Source organism: Trachurus trachurus, assembly GCF_905171665.1.
Source record: "Trachurus trachurus genome assembly, chromosome: 8".
Taxonomy (NCBI): domain Eukaryota; kingdom Metazoa; phylum Chordata; class Actinopteri; order Carangiformes; family Carangidae; genus Trachurus; species Trachurus trachurus.
This window is the reverse complement of record NC_139905.1, coordinates 18,176,533-18,193,685: the sequence shown is the minus strand read 5'-3', so window position 1 is coordinate 18,193,685 and position 17,153 is coordinate 18,176,533.

Here is a 17,153-nt window from a genome sequence, read left to right as displayed (position 1 = left end):
TATACAATAGTCCACTCAAAGGTGAATTTATACAGGTTTACTGTACCAGAAAGTAAGTACCAAAGAAAGCAAAAACCAGTCAGTGTGTTTGCTGTTATTGCTCCCATCCTTTTTTCCATTTCATATAGCTTCATAAATGCTACGGTGGATAGTTTAATATGTCCCATAACCTCTTCTGTAACCTTCTGATATTGTTTCAGTACATTAAAGCTGGAGCGATGCTATAATGCTATAGATGTGTCTGTGTGTTTGACTCACACATGATGGAGTACCAGCCCCTGGTATGTCAGTGAGTGAGGATATTAAGGTCCGTTAGATATACTTATATTTGGGCCTGTTCATGTTGGACTGTCAATCATAGCTGATTGATAGTTCAGAAGAAGAAAAAAAGAAGAAAGCAGAAAAAAAACTTCTCTAAACCTTTGGTTCCTGCTCCTTATAATGTAATAATCAGCTGAGTCACATAAAACATCCAAAATAAGTATGTGCAGGACAGTGTGTGGGATCCAGACAAGAAACTCTGACCTTGCTGTCTCCACCGTGAACGTGAGCCGCATTGATTAGTGCGCCAAGCCAGTCGATGAGTATCTGAGAAATTCAATTATGACCGTGGCCAGCTGACCTGTCTGGCTGAGGGTAAAGTTCAAAGGTCAAATTGTTACCGTACCAACCAAGCCCTGTGGGAAATGCAGGGGGTCAATCAAAGTGTCATTTCAGACCAAGGAGGAGGAAGGTCTAGTGGAGCTCCCGGGAGCAGAGAGACATTTTTGTTGATTCAGTTAAAGGTCGGAAACACAATTCAGCCAGCCACACACACACACACACACACACACACACACACACACACACACACACACACACACACACACACACACACACACACACACACACACACACACACACACACACACACACACACACACACACGCACACACACACACACACACACACGCACACACACACACACACACACGCACACACACACACACACACACACACACGCACACACACAGGTACACACACTGTTTTAATAGGCTCATGCTTGTTGAAAACTCTTAATGTGTATTTGCACAATACACACACATTACACACGCACATTTCACTGTCTAAATAAAAATGATATGCTAAATATTACAAGTGGTAAAAGATTAAATCATTATGTTTTTTTATAGATAACCATTTACAAAACAGGATGAGTTTATGAAATATGATTCACTGTTATAAAACAACCCATATCTCCTATACTCCCACGCATATTACAGCAAAATACTGCTTGAATATTACATGCATCAATTAAAATGGTTCAATAATTAGTCATTTAATATATTAGATAGTTGTGATAACATTTACATTAAGTTCATTTTGCTATCAATTAAAAATGAGTTTGTTTATATTGTGTCCGTGAAGGTTCTCAGTCATCCAGGTCATCTTATTCTTGTGGAGTTTTAGTAAAAAGCAACTGGACTTCTTTTCTTGTTTGAAGATGTTTCACCCCTCATCCAAGAGGCTTCTTCAGTTCTGAGACTAATGCAAGAAACCCAGGTACTTAAACCCAGAGTGGGTGGTCCTATGTTTGGTTTCAGGTCAGGTTTGTCAGGTTTGTTTATATTGCATTGTTGAAATTTTACCTCAACAAAGGATGTGAACACTTACTCCAGAAATAACTGTATGACAAGGAGAGCTCGCTTATGTGATGTGACTGATGCTCCTTTAACAATAGTCCTGAGATCCATACAAGTGTTTATTTGTATAATACAGATGAAAGTTACATCTATAGCCTATGTAGCATATTTAGTACCAGCCACCCCAACCCCCACTCCCTGTTTGCATGCACTGATGCATTATTCCTGCATTACAGCGGTCAGCTGAAAACCACTGGAGGCTGCATGATTTCAAGATGAATCTTGTGTTTGACGTGCAGAGAGACAGCAGGTGACAGTATAATCGCCCGGAGCATGTCCATTAGAGCGGGTAAATGATGACACTGCTTGTGCCGGTGTCAGCGTTCTGCAAACTGGAGGGAGGGAGTCTATGGGGGCCATCAGCATGGATCTGATGTGATGCAGGACCAGTTTGTCAAAGATCTATTCTCTGCAGGGAGCAATTTCAATGCTAAGCACCTGTATTTGTGCTTGACTTGACATCCCATCTTGTCTCCCTAAAGTTTTCTAAAAAAGAATCATGTTCAACTCAGTCATTTTTGTCCTTGTCGAGCTGACAAAACATCTTCCGTTGGTTTATCACTTTTTATATTTTTACACTGTTTTTCTTTTATACTAACTTCACTTCCATACCCTGGCACAGCAGATTTTGCTCCCCGTCGTCCAGGGAAGGTGCACGAGGGAACAAACTGCAACTGAATTCTTGCAAGTTATTTTTCTCAGTAAGAAAATGGAGGATCTTAGTGTTAGGGGAGGGGAGTGAAGCTGCGATGATCCATGACTCTGAAAAACAGAACGTTGCAAGTGTGAAAAAAATTCAGACAGGCACGACAAATTGGGCCATTGTCAGTCTGAAGGTCTCTCTTTCAGCGTTGGCTGTTATTTTAAGCTTCTGTCACTAATGTTTGCTTTCCAAATAGACTGCGCAATTAGTCTGAGTGATACATCATCATACTTCATTTCATATATTGTGCGGTAATAGAGAGAGAGATATGTGATGGTGCTTTGCAACTAATCAGACGTGTGCTGTGTGGGTGGGCATTAGCCCCCTATTCAGCAGACTGTGTTACGTTTGCTGCGCGACACTCTGCGCTAATCAGATTTATGGCATGCATAAACATAATTGTGTGTCTTTATGGTTTCAAATGATTCAACTGAACAATTAAGCTCCAACTAACATTAATCTACCTCCTCAATACATTTTCTACCCTCTTTACCTCTTTTTTACTCTCTAATTCTCTGTGTCCTCTCCTCAGATCTTTTGTCATTCTCTGCCTGTGTGGGGTGTCTGTCTACCCGTCCTCTTATCATCAGAACAACATCTTCTTGAACACACTCAGTTAAGCACAAATGTGGAGCACAGCATCTCTCCCACAGAGAGGAGACAGGGGGAGGAAGAGATGGCGCAGTGACATAATATGAAAAGCTTGTCTGTTCGTCATCCTTCAGAGTCAGTGCGTCCCATCACCGACTGCACCTGCCAAGGTCTCTGCAGTTTTGGGGGGTGGGGGTGGAGAGCAGCGGGCATGCTACGGTGCTAAAAGCGCTGCACCACCAACAGCCATGATTGTTTCTATTTTCATTTGAGATGAGATTAAAGTCCTTGGGGGCAGAGATATCAATCTGTTGTAACATAATGAGTCTTTTCTAGTGAGCAAATAGACACTTGGGCCGACAATGGCCATGGTCGATATTTATCTGCCACTCACAATTATATTCACAGAAAGCAGGAAAGGAGCAGAGTGACAGAGACAGAGAAAGAGAGAGAGCTTCTAGGGAAGATTAGTCTTTCACTAGAAACAAAGGATGTGTTTGTGTAAAACCATCATATCAGCAACTAATTTCAATTAACAACAACATCATCAAAATCTCTGTAAGCGCTCTGTAAACTGAATACAGTGGAGGAAACAATGATATATATCTCTATATCTTCAGCTGGTGCTTTGGGTGTAATAATACTAGTAGTGCACACAGGCGTGCACACATACATGCACGCACACACCCCATCGTCTCCCCACAGCATCCATGTGTCAGGGTGATGAATGTCTCCTTCCTGTGAGTGACCCACAAGGTCAGCGGTAGTGGGGCAAATGCAGCTTAGCTGCCTCATTTCCCCCAGCAGCTACAGCAAGGTAACAGCTCAGGCATAATTCACCATCCCTTGGCCACAGCTCTAATCGCAAATGTAATCAAACTGGCTGGGGTGCTACAGGCTCCACAGCGCCGGGCTGGAGTACAGGGTGGCATGAGGACGAGGAGGGCTTCAGTGTTTTGGAGTTAAAGCATGAAGTCTGTTTACACAAGCGTCTGATACAACACATTCCTTTTAATTTGCATTAATTTGCCCTGGGACATCTCACATACATAAACACACATTCCTAAACAACGGCTTTGCACTTGATTACAGTGCATCATGGCACTGAGCATTGCACTTACATTAATGTCAAGTCTACCATCAGTCTATGTGACAGACCACACACTAGCAGGCTGCATATGAAAACATGCTGTACATACACCATGCCATGCCTGGCTACACTCACCCAGTCACACACAGGGAGAGAGAGAGAGAGAGAGAGAGAGAGAGAGAGAGAGAGAGAGAGAGAGAGAGAGAGAGAGAGAGAGAGAGAGAGAGAGAGAGAGATATAAAATAAAAATGCAACAGAAATAAACTGAATGAGGAATCAAGCGGTCACAACCTATGGGAGCACGCTGTGGTATTATAAAGCAAAACTCCATATGCCTCGTGCCAAAAAACACATTTGTTCCATTCTCCCACATATGCCACCTCTGCCTTGGGATGTGCCTGTAAATTATACATAAGTATGTCATTACGCACAGAAGCCAATGACAGTGGCCTAATGAATATGGGCAGCGTCGCAGTCAGCGGCATCCCCTCACTGGAGAGATCCTATCTAGGCCACAGCATCAATCTTCCTGTCAGCACTACAGCACAACCACTATCTATGCCCCACCATCATAAACAGATATATTATTCATGAATTAGCATTATTGTCCACTTAATTATTCAGCAGGTCTTAATTATCTGGCAGATAATCTATTCCAGGTCGTGGGAAATTAGATAAGGAACAACAACGTTGTTTCGAGAGGTTTCGCCGCCTTGGTGAGAGTGTGGAGTGTTTTCTGCTCAAGTGGTTATGAATTTATGAGCGGTTATGAGTGCATGGTTGAGGTGTCAAGAAAGGAGGGATAAAGTCCACGAGACAAAGAACTAAACAAACTTCAGATAAGTTTCAGATTAATGTGACAAGAAGAGGTGAGTTTTACAAGGATGATGAATTACAATGAGCACCCCAAGGACGGTGTACATCAAAGTGGTAATGAGAACATTAATATCAGAAATCTCCTGTCAATTAAGGTAAAGACTGTCCCTAAGGCAAAAACACAACAAATGTAATAATACAATGACCATTGCATTCTGCATCCCCAGTCCAGCAGACGCCAGGGTTTTTCTGCCACAAAAAAAAAAAAAAAAAACTCGAAGAAAATGTGTTTTTTGTTTAATCCCAAACCTCTTAATATCTCTCTGAGTCTCTGCTGCTGTACTCCACCTCTGGCTACGTTCTCTCTCCTGTCACCTCATCTCCCCTTCCTGCAACTATCTACCTTACCCTCTCTATCATGTCCTCCTTGTTTTCTAGTCCGAGCACATACACACCACACAGGGCAATGAATCATTCATAGCAGCACATAATGCCCTCAGCCCTCTCCCCAGAGAAGGAGAGAGAGAGAGACAGACAGACAGTGAGACTAACAGAGGCAGATAGAGAAAGACGAGGGACGTGATCGAGAAGCAAGACATGAAATGGGTTAATATGCAAGACAATGCTGTGTGAAATACTGTAGATGAAATAGATTGGAAGCATTTTATTGGGAAAGTGGTTAAGATAGCTGAAAATTTAATAAGGTCCAATTTGCTGATATGGACAATTTTTCATATGGCACATAAGAATGACGTGATTTTATTCAATTCATAATGCTGCAAGTAAAAGCGCTTTTCTTTCTTTGTTGAACAATGTGTCTATTGGTGTAGAAATTGTATGAATATAGATATAGGTTTGCAAGACAACATTATTTTAACACTGAGGTGGAGCTTTTAGTTAAAGCCGAGACAATAGTAACATCTTTATCAACACCAAGTCTTTGATGGTCCACTCTAATCATCTATTAATCATATAAAGGTTGGTATTGTTGACATACAGTATGAACAGTTCTCCTGCCATGATACTCATGAAATCTGCTGAATTGGCAACAAATTAAATGAAAGATGAAACGATTTAGTCCAAATAACACTGTAACATTACAACACTGGGTCTGGATCCACTGAGAGACCACAGAAATTCGCCCTGGCATGCTGCAGCCCTGTGTGTACACTATAGCATCTGCTAAGTGCAGTCTAATGATATCTATTCCTCTAACTCTGGTCAGCAGGCCTCTAAATCACACAGCTATAATACACTTATCGTCCCCTGAGACTGCCCCATGTGGTGCAGCACGGGGAGCGAAACAACATGCGCACAAAGACCCACACACACAGCGGTCTTGATTCCTTTTGTGAGATTTGTCCTCGTGTCAGTGATATGATCATGAGGGGAGAGCGGGAGCTGGGGTGCTAAGAGGTGGACAAGTGAGGCTTGGTTAGATAAAGCATGTTAAAATATCGTTTTTCCTTTACTGTATTGGCTCTGTATGGATTTTCCATTCACTCTGCATTAAACTCCCTCTGTGCTCCTTTCCTTCCCCATGTTCTCCACCTTTTCCTCTCTTATCTGAGTCAAAAGAGTAAAAATAAAAACTGCCTGTTTGGCTTGCTCGGTTCAGTCCAGCTCATTTCCCCTGAGTGAGATTAATCAGAGAAATCAGCTGCTGCAGTGTTTGGTTGAAATGAAAAGATGAACACTCTTGTGCCGTGATGGGACGCTGTTAAAAACCACTGAAGATCCATTAAGAGTGCACAAAATGCTCCGAACTGGCATAATTAAAAGACGGTCTTAAGATATGCTCTGGCAGCGGCCCAGCAGTTCATACAGCTCTCACAGAGCCCTGAAGACTTCGCTCACGTGCATGTGAGACAATGGCCGATTGAGCTGTTTGTCATACAAGCCACTGTATCTGCCAAATAAGGATGAGAAGAACCTCAGCAGACTGGTTCTTTTGAACACGGCATGTAACCAAACCATTTCATCTGGAGGGAAACCATGAAGCAGCTTGTATGACAGGCAAGGTCAGACGAGCGCTGGAAAGTACCAGAGAGTTTCAAGGAAAAAGCAAATATTTTCCTTATTAGCGACGTTTATGACAATGACGAGTTGTTGTTGTCTGTCTGTGCACGCAAAGATGAGCACGTAAGTACTTGTCTGTTTTTCTGTGTGTTCACCACAGAGAAGTGGGTGTATAAGATTCAGTGATGACAGCCTGTGTATGTAACGCACAGCAATCACACATTTAAACTTGTAATTAATTCTTTCACGGTCCCTTTATATGTCAAAAAGCCCACATCATTGATTAAACAACTTGTTTTTTTTTGCAGCTTGTGACATAGACTAAAAGCTCACACACACAGAGAGGCGTCTTGGTGTATTGCATCCTGCTGTGAGAATGACAGAAAAGTGAACGCCAGCCTGACAAATGCAGCCATTACGCCACAAAAGACCACAACATGACGAGCCGTGCATATACAAGAAAAGAAACAAGTGCTGTTAAGTCCTCCACTCTCTGCAACCTACAAAAGCTTATTTTTCCATCTCAAGGACCTTGAGTGTTTTCCTTTTAATGCATCCACTCACCAAGGCCTCACCCCTTCCTCTCCTGCCTTCAGCTCTCTCACATACAAATGCCTTTGATGTCTTCGTTGGCAGCCTCTCTCTCTCTCTCTCTCTCTCTCTCTCTCTCTCTCTCTCTCTCTCTCTCTCTCTCTCTCTCTCTCTCTCTCCTTCTCTGTCCTCTGTAGGTGTCTATGTGTCTGTTTGGTCCCACTGTTATCTTGACAAGCTCTCCAGCTCCTAATTGCTGCACTATAAGTGAAAGCTTCTGGGACCGGCCCTCTAAACTCTCACCCTGTTTTCGCTCTTTTCAGTGGAGGTGGGAAAGAGGGAGCAGAATAGAAGGGAAGACAGTGACAGAGAGAGAGAGATTAAAAAAAAGAGGCAATGAGGAGAAGGATTGAGAGAGACAGTAACGAGAATCTGGGAGGCAAATAACAAAAATATGAAGGGACTGAAAGGAAATGACAGCTTGATAGTGTTGATATTGATGCACACACATACAAATCTTATATACAGTAAAGTGAAATACCTGATATATCGTGCTGTTGTATTAATTCTTTCCATTTGAGACTCAGAGAAAACTCAAATTTCACTTCATTATGCTATGAACAGAGAAGTCATTATCACCTGGAGGATCCACAAACATTTTCTGCAGATCTTCTGTAGCCTATACTGTATATCGAATGAAAACGGAAGAGAATAATAATCATCAAGACAAATCTCCGCAATGTGAACGCGTAGATTAGAGGGGTGCACCTTGTGGAATTCCTCATTTATGGAGTTAAGGGTATTTGTCAGATTAGCACTTCTACTGAAGAGGATATAAAAAAGAAATAATTGAATTAACCCCCCACCGAGGTGGATGCATCCAGGTGTGACAGCTACTGTTAAATAAAATATGCATTTTCTCCACAAAACATCTCGCTGGCTCATAATTAGGAGCCTAAATAGAATTAGGTATTATTAGAGTGACTATTTGCCTTATTAAATGGGCAGTAAGAAAATCCCCTGAGCTTTCATGTCAGCTTTTAGGAGCAAGCAGCTGGCTAGACGCCTCGGCCCCAGGGGCGCAGCTAACTCACTCAGTTCAGGCCCCCACCGCCGGTTGCCATAGAAATAATGGGGGGGGGATGCACGGAACCCGCAAAATGGAAAATGTCAATTACTGTAGATATGTAGATGTAAGCAGGGAGCGTGGGGTATCCAGGTGGGGAGGGGGAGGCGGGGCGGAGCAGATGCTGCCGTGTCCACCTTCATTTAAAGATCATTCCTCTCCACATGGCAGACGTCCGTCTGTCATTGAATTCACATCTGTCCTTCTCTTCTCTCTCTTTCTCTCTCTCTCTCTCTCTCTCTCTCTCTCTCTCTCTCTCTCTCTCTCAGTGGTGATCAGGTGCTGAGTGTGAATGCGAGAGGTGTCACAGAGCTGGGGGAGGGAGGGGGGTTTGTGGGGCAGCACTGAGGACTTAACTCCCCCCTATAATCCACGTATTGATCCCTCCATACTCGGCCCGAGCCACGATCGATACAGGCAATAAAACCAAACCAGGCAGCCTCTCCAGGGAACTGTGACAGACCCTGAGGCGAGGTGTGCGTGCGTGTACACATACATCTCCCTGTGTGTCAGCAGCAGCACACCGTGTGACATGATAGTGCATACAGTGTGTGTATGTGTGTGTCTGTGTGTCGTAACACAAATCAGTCAACTGGACAGACCTTGGTAGCTGTCATGGCTGCTTTCCTCTCGGGGCACTCAGAACATTCAACATGACAAAACAGTCGGTGTGCTGCATAAACGATCAGACAGCTACTGAGGCTCCAACCAGAGAGTTGTGGTGCAGCATATGCTACCAGCTTACACACACACACACACACACACACACACACACACACACACACACACACACACACACACACACACACACACACACACACACACACACACACACACACACACACACACACACACACACACACACAGTGCATGAATGTGTGCAGCTGTGTATACACCAAACATCATATCAATTCATTATATGTATTTGCATCTGTGTGTGTGTGTGTGTGTGTGTGTGTTTGTGTGTTTGTGTAACCACACATGCTGACACACTGCCACCTGCAGGTGAGTAATACACTGACCACTGATAACATCTACAGTATCATCCCTCTGATAATGCGTCACAAATCTGGCATTTTATATTCCACATTCAACCTGTACTCCCAGAAAGTGTTAACACTCTAATACAATAATATTAGACGGAGACATGCAGGTATTAAGTGGACAAGCAAACACATAGGGGTCATGTGCATTCACCCACAAACAATAAATAGATGAAGTCATGCATGAAGCAATATAAAAAAAAAACCCTAGTAAACATAACATCCCCTCGGTGTACATTAGGCTTATTTGCATTCACATAAACACACACACACACACAAACGTTTCACATTGCTCTGAACGCAAAGAGCCAATTTTCTAACCCCGAATGAAAACCTGAATTAACTATGAGATTACAACGGGGAGGATGTTTATAATTTACTATACATCACAGGGTCTGTTATTGTTGCCACCCCCATCGCCTCGGTAATCATCATTATTTTTATTGTGGGCTGTTAGTGTGGCATCATTAGCATACTGTATTGCAGCGGGTAAAGCGAGGCTGGGAGCTGAGGTGGATTGCATTGCTCACAATATCGTCCTCGTGGGCTAAAACTATTCTTACACAGGCAACACAATTACACTATTTTGCATCTTTTAATATCTGTTGGAAATTACACTGTTCCAGCTTCAATCACATTCATGAGGTGTGTGAGGTGCTTTGGCAGGGTAGCTTATATTTATGGAAATCAGCCCATGAAAATTACATGTGATTAGACATCTCCCTGAGCATAGTTAATACTCTTCGCTGCAAATATTATGCATCATTTGCATGTGGAACCCCCATACAGTGGGTTTTTATCTGAGGATTTTTGCAATGAACAAACTCAGAGGGAGGAAAAAGACTGAAGCTGATCCATGTAAACAGAGAATTAAATTTTGACCTGATGATGGGATCCTGGCAGTCCACAGTGATCCTTAGGAGAAGCAGCTGCAACAGAGAGAGGGAGAGAAAAGCATATACGACATATACAAAGAAATGTGGACAAAACTGAGTTAAAATTCAGATAGATGCAGGCGGACAGTTTGAGACACAGAGAAGCTGGAATATCAAAGAATAGCGTGTAGAACGTTGAGCTGGGCAGACGAACCAAGCCTGCGATAACTTGACAAATCCCAGAGCGTGTGCTCTTGAGAGGATTGTGCTTCATTAACAGATAAAGAGTGGAGGAGACGGAGAGGAAGAAAGAGAGAGGGGCGAGGGGGAGACGGGTTCGCTCTTTGTTCCTCAGTCTTTACTCATTTCACTGTTATCTGCTTCAGGGGAGCTTCATTTGATGACATGACCTTTAAGTTGCAAGAACATGAATTGAAAATGAGCACAAGTTTCCGACGGTAGGCAGATTTGTGCTTCATCTCCCACTAGGAAAGACGCCCTCCTGTCACATCCCGCCACCTACAGTGGCAGGGATAAATCAAGGTGCATGAAGGAGCGTGCACGTGTATGTGTGAAGGAGGGGGAAAGAGACTTTAAATGGCTGTATTTAAGCTACTGTAAACACACAGTCAGCTGCTAACAGGCAAAGTCAAACAAACATCTCTTGTAATGAAATACATTTGATGATGTTCGTTTAACATTTCCGAAAATACAATTGTTGTCATATCTGTCTCTAAATATAAAGCTACTGTACTACAGTTTAGCAGAGGCTAAAAGTAATATTTGGATGCTGGCAACAATCTGTGTCATCTCTGTCTTGTTCAGGAGAAAATGTAAGGTGTACGTAAAAAACAATTCACTCTTTAGCCAAGAAATAGCCCTGCACATAAAGCACTGCATCAATCTTCTCAGCTAACTCTACTCACGTAGGTGCGCACGAGTCGTTGCCCCGTCAGTCCCAGACTCCATTGGGAGTCCCTGCAGAGGTCAGAGGTCAGAGGTCAGGGCCTCAGACAGTCCAGCCCAGACACAAACCCTGACATTATAACCTGCAAATGAGCTGATCAATAGTCTTCTCCTGGTCAGGCTGGAGAGTGGGGGTGGACTGTGATAAAAAAAAATTGACGTTCAGCCATCAGCTTAGATTAAAGCATGAGACATAAGAGGAGTAGGAGACTCTGCTTTCTTTACTTCATTAGCTTTCATTGCTGTTTTGTTGACTATACTTGAACAACACCTGGATATGTTTTATAGTAGCAAAGAAATAAAATATACACAGATCACAGCCTGAGGTGTTGCTGACAGTGTACGTGAAATTGTGGCACATGGGGAAAATCTTAGATATTATTGCACTTGCTCAACACACTGCAACTTAAGAAAACACATCCAAAGAGACTTACTTACTGCAGATTTACTACAAATAACAAGTGCATCCATTTCAGCTTCATCACTTTGTTCTATTTAAATTTTTTTTTTTTGTCTTAATTTTAATAGTTACAGAGATATGGATGCTTATTGTTTTTTTTTAATGTCTGTCAGTTAGTCCTTGTTACAAACTGATCTGTCTGCACAACATTTAATGCTTAGCTGTGCTACTTTGTTACTGTTTTATGTGCTAATTGTTAAATATTAGCATGCTACTAAACATAGGCTGTAATGATGGTGAACCCTGTCTGCTAAATGTCATAATGTCTCTGTGCAGCCTGGTTGTAGATCATATTGACATTTCACAACAGCAGAGAACTGAAGGTCTGTTCATTGACTGGGATAATTTACTTCCAGAGGTGACGTCTTTTGTCTTCAGGGTGTGAGGAGTTGCCCCTGAGGCCTTCTTGTATCTGCCACCATCAACAAATCCTATTTACTAAGCATATGTTTCACCACTCAGCCTCCAATCAGTCCTGCCATGATCCTGTGAGCTCTACCTAACCCCTGATGCACCGAGGCCCGGCGGACGCTTAGTTAATTGGAATTTCCTTTGGCACAGCCGTTGTGGTGATGACTGCTGCTTGCTAAATAGAGACGTTTCCCCGGTAACCCACATCAAACACTATAGTTTAACTCAGGAGTTTCTGAGAGATTTCTGTTGGCTGATGGCGTTAGCTGGGTGAAATGTCACATGTGGGATGTCAGCTTCGCCGGTGAGCTCTGAAATGTCTGGAAAACACCTAACAGTCGCAGCTCTGACACGTGACATCGCCTGACGAAGAAGTTGTGGTCACAGCTCAGCTCAGCTCAGCTCTGCTCTGCTGTCTGTACCCACAGTGAGTTATTCTCCATCTCTGACTCTCTCTCATTCTCTCTCTGATCAAACATTAACTCCACAGGGAGTGATAGACACACACTGAGCCCACCTGTTCTCCTCAACACACACTCACAGCAGCATATGTGTGTCCTTCTAAGCATTTTGATCCCACACAAACACACATAAACACACACACACACACACACACACAAACAGTGATGGAGCACAAGTGTAAACAAAAGCACAAAAGGGAGGAGAGTCCATTGTGCAATTAAAAAGGATAAATTAACCATCGCTGTCCACTGACATCTAGGTGGGAGTGAATCCATGTCCGGCTGAATGCAGACAGCACGGACCAAGGATGGAGAGAGGATTACGGCTGATTGGTCTTTTCTTCTGTCTACAGCGGTGCGGCCAGGCGGTCTGCTGGGCCGGCTGAGATGAGCTCTTCACCATTCCTATCTCGTAGCTGCAGCCCTGCAGGCTCATCCATCTCCATTTCCAGCTCGCTGTCGTTGTTTCTCCAGCACCAGCTCGGCCTTAATCAATTTAATTACCAACCGCAGAATAGGCCCCAGACCTATCTACCTGTCCGCTAAGCCTCCCAGACTCTCTCCAAGCCTTTGCTGTCAACACGACGCTGCCCCCTGGTTTACAGTGATAAATAGAGGAAATGCGGTCAATAACAGTAAGACTTCTTTTAAACTGTAGCAATAATCATCTGGGTTTTTACTTTTAGAAATATCTGCACATTTTTGCAAAGGAAATTACAGTAATACAAAATTACCTAAAAATCTATCAAATCGTTTTACTAAATCATGATACATTGTTCTGTGCTGATAATAGCTTTCCCTGTTGATGCATTGGTTTATTAGCATTAAGTCATTCTTAATCCCAACCTTAATTTGCCATCCATAAAAAAATCTTAAAATATGATAATTAATGAGTTATTATTATATTATTCTAGTATTTAGTATATCATTTGTTAGCTTGCAGTTTAACTGCTTCTTGTAGACACAAAATCTGCTGTAAAGAGTCAATACACCACATGTATAGGTTTTCTGCACAAGTTTTTTTTAAATCAAATGTTGGAAATCAAAATAAACTATTACTCCAGTGAGTATTTTATGAAACAATTGACAAGTATTAACATGAATTTACGCCACACAGTTCTTGTTAAATACTCAGTGAGAGAATGTAAATGAACTTGCACGTTCACTCCTACAACCTACTGATCGTCACAAAGGAATCGAATCACATTCCTACCAGGCCTCTTCAATATAAAGTGTGACCAAGCGAAGAGAGAAAATTAGTCTGTGATTTCTCTCCCTCTCTGACAATGGCATGCTAATTAAAATCCTGGCATTTCATATTCATGACTAATTAGCTAAACGAGATGGCAGCTCCAAAGTGGGCTGCACTTAATTAAGCCAGAGAATTTGAGTTACACCTTGGTGTGGAGGGGTGTGTGTGTGTGCGTTCATCTTGTCCGTGTTTGTGTACATGCGTGTGTGTGTGTGTGTGTGTGTGTGTGTGTGTGTACAGTATGTGCAAGCATGTAGGCGATATTCATCTTGCCGGGTGCCCTGGCATTTTCCATGAAGCTGACCCCCGTCTCAATGGAGGCAGAGGGTAAAGGTCATTTAACGCTGCCTGGATACAGTGCACACCATCTATATTGTTTCTCCACTCGATCTGCAGCTCTATTTTATTAGTGGGTATTTATCAAGATTTTTTTTTTTAACACAACAGCTTGGGTGATGTGGGAAACTTTGAACCCTATTGGATTTATCAGTGTTGACCTAACAGTTAGTGCTGCGTTGTGCCACACACATATTTGTCATGACAACATTTTATTACCACATTTGTTAGAGAAAAATTTAAACACAAATTTTGGTATCTTGCCTCTATTGCCACATGCTGCAAAACAGCTTACTGATACTGACTCATTAACCATCTTATCTATAATATACACTGTTGGTGATGCTGTAAATGACTAAATACACTATTCTCTATGCAAAACTGAAATCCAAATGAAAACAGTGGAAATCAAAACAGAAAGAAAACAAATACTGAGGGAGAATTAGCTGATGTAAACATTCGATTTGTAAATTATTCACTAATCAAATATCTGTGCTGCCAATTTGTCTGGGAAATCTTTGTTGTCAGACGTTACTGTGATTGACTGACTCGTGAAAAGGAGCGACACAGATGTTTGTGCCATTAGACATCAACATTTCGGTGAAGACAAAGATAGTGAGTCAGGAAAAAGAAACAAGATGTGCACGTTTGCTTTTTGGTTGAGAGTTAGATATGAAGCTCGATACTACTCTCATATCCAAGGCTGGAAGTGACTTGTTAAGAATACAAATGACTCTATACTGAAAGACGCTGAATTACAGCAATGCAAGAGAGAAATATGGACCGATTAACTAAAGCTACTTAGTAGTAGAAGTTCAAACAATATAGAAAACATAGAAAATGAAATTCAAAACAGTACAGTACAAAGATAAGTCACAAGCCACTCAGTTGAATTCACAAGTGCCTCGTTAAAATATAAACCAAAAAACTGAAACAGCTTTTCATGGGAAAGTGCAACAAATGTCAGCTTTAGTTTTGTAATTGCTTACCCATTGTTACCGTGGTGACTCAGGCTAAAATTCGGGAGGTTTAACCATGATGACGTTGTAGCTGTGTAACCACAGAGCCAACGCCTGCACTCGGCTGTTGCACATGCTCTACACAACAGAGGTCAAGTGTTTGGTGTGGATGGCCTGACAAGCGCAACTGGAGTTTGTCTCCACAGACAAAGGAGGGTGGGGTTTCAATCACAGTAGCCTAGAGAAAATGTGTTTCTAGTTTTAGAAGTTGACTAAATGTCCAAAGAAACTAACTACTCACTGATGTAGCTGAGCTTCCAGCAAGCTGCTGCAACACTTAGCACTGGTTTAATGACATGTAGGTTCATGACTCCTTGACAGTACTCATATGTGGTGCTAATTACTGTATGAAGCTGCAGTGGACCTGTGAGTTACTGTAGCTTAGCTTAGCAAAGAGACAGAAGAGAAAGAGAGGTCTCTAATTAACATGTTACAGCTCTATGTTTCAACTGAGTATCAACAACAATTTGCCATTTTCCGCTGGTTATGTAAATTCCCTCGTTGCAACAAACAGCCGTGCACATAACGTCATATTCTCATTTGCCTCTTTGTTGATGTTGATGTTTGAGCAGTTGCTTTAAACTTAGTTGTGAGAGGCCGCTACCTACTGTACTGACCTCAACATGGGGTAATTAAAGTAAACACAAAGTGGCTCTGTCAGTCTGTCTCCTCTAAGTCTTGTGTGCCGGTGTGAGTGTATTAATTTGGCGTATTAGGGTTTATATGTGTGTATCCCTGCGGCAGAGTCCAGCACGGCCATTAAATCTGAAAAGAGAGCTTCTGTTTTGTCAGCTCCTCAGCAGATTAAACATCTCCCTCAGGCCTCAGTGTGTTCCCCGTGCAGCACAGCTTAGACACACTGCTCAACCACCAGCTCCCATTTAGTCATAGTGCATCATCCAGGTTAACACTCACTCACATACACACTGTGGCGAGATCCACAGCTTTATTTACTGCACTGTTCAGCCGACAGAGAGTCTCAACACTGGATCAAATGTGATTTCCAAAACAAGCTTTTATCAACTTACATTGACTCATTTTGAGAGCGTGACAAAAGCTCTCCTTTGTGTGATCTTTGTAAGAAGCAGAGCTCTAAAGAAGCAAAGCGAGAAAAAGAGAAAAGTGAATAGAGGAGAAGAAGAGAAGGGACAGGTACGTATAACTTTTCTGTCTTTCTCTTGATTCGAGTAATCTCCGCAAGAAAATCCTCTTTCATTCTTTACAAGATTCCCAAATCCTTGGTAAATCCACAGCAAGACATTAGCGCACTGCAAACCCCTCTCTGCCTTTAAAGAGATTTGTATCCTTCAAAGCTCTCAGGGCCTGACTGCTTTCACACTCTACAGCTGAACAGATGCTGAACCGCACAGTAAAACAAACCAGCCTATAAATTACTGTCTGAGCTACAATGAAATAACTAAGGTACGAAGAACCATGGGGGGATTTTTTATGGGATGATTGACAGTATCAGTGTAGAAAAGTAATAGAAAAAAAACTTATATCCGTACTCTTGAATGTGGCCACATTTGCATTTTTACATAAACATTATGGTGTATAAGGAAAGAGCAAAGTGCATGATGTTATTGTGTGAAGTATCTAATTTAAAAGAAAAATATGCTTCATTTATATGCTTTTTATAAAACTTATATGGCATATCAATGTAAAAGTATATAAAATGTCATGCTTTGTATATGTTTTTTCCCCATAAGATTCTGATATATCATCTAATTAAATGAAATGTCACCAGAGAAGTATAAAATAAGTATACATTC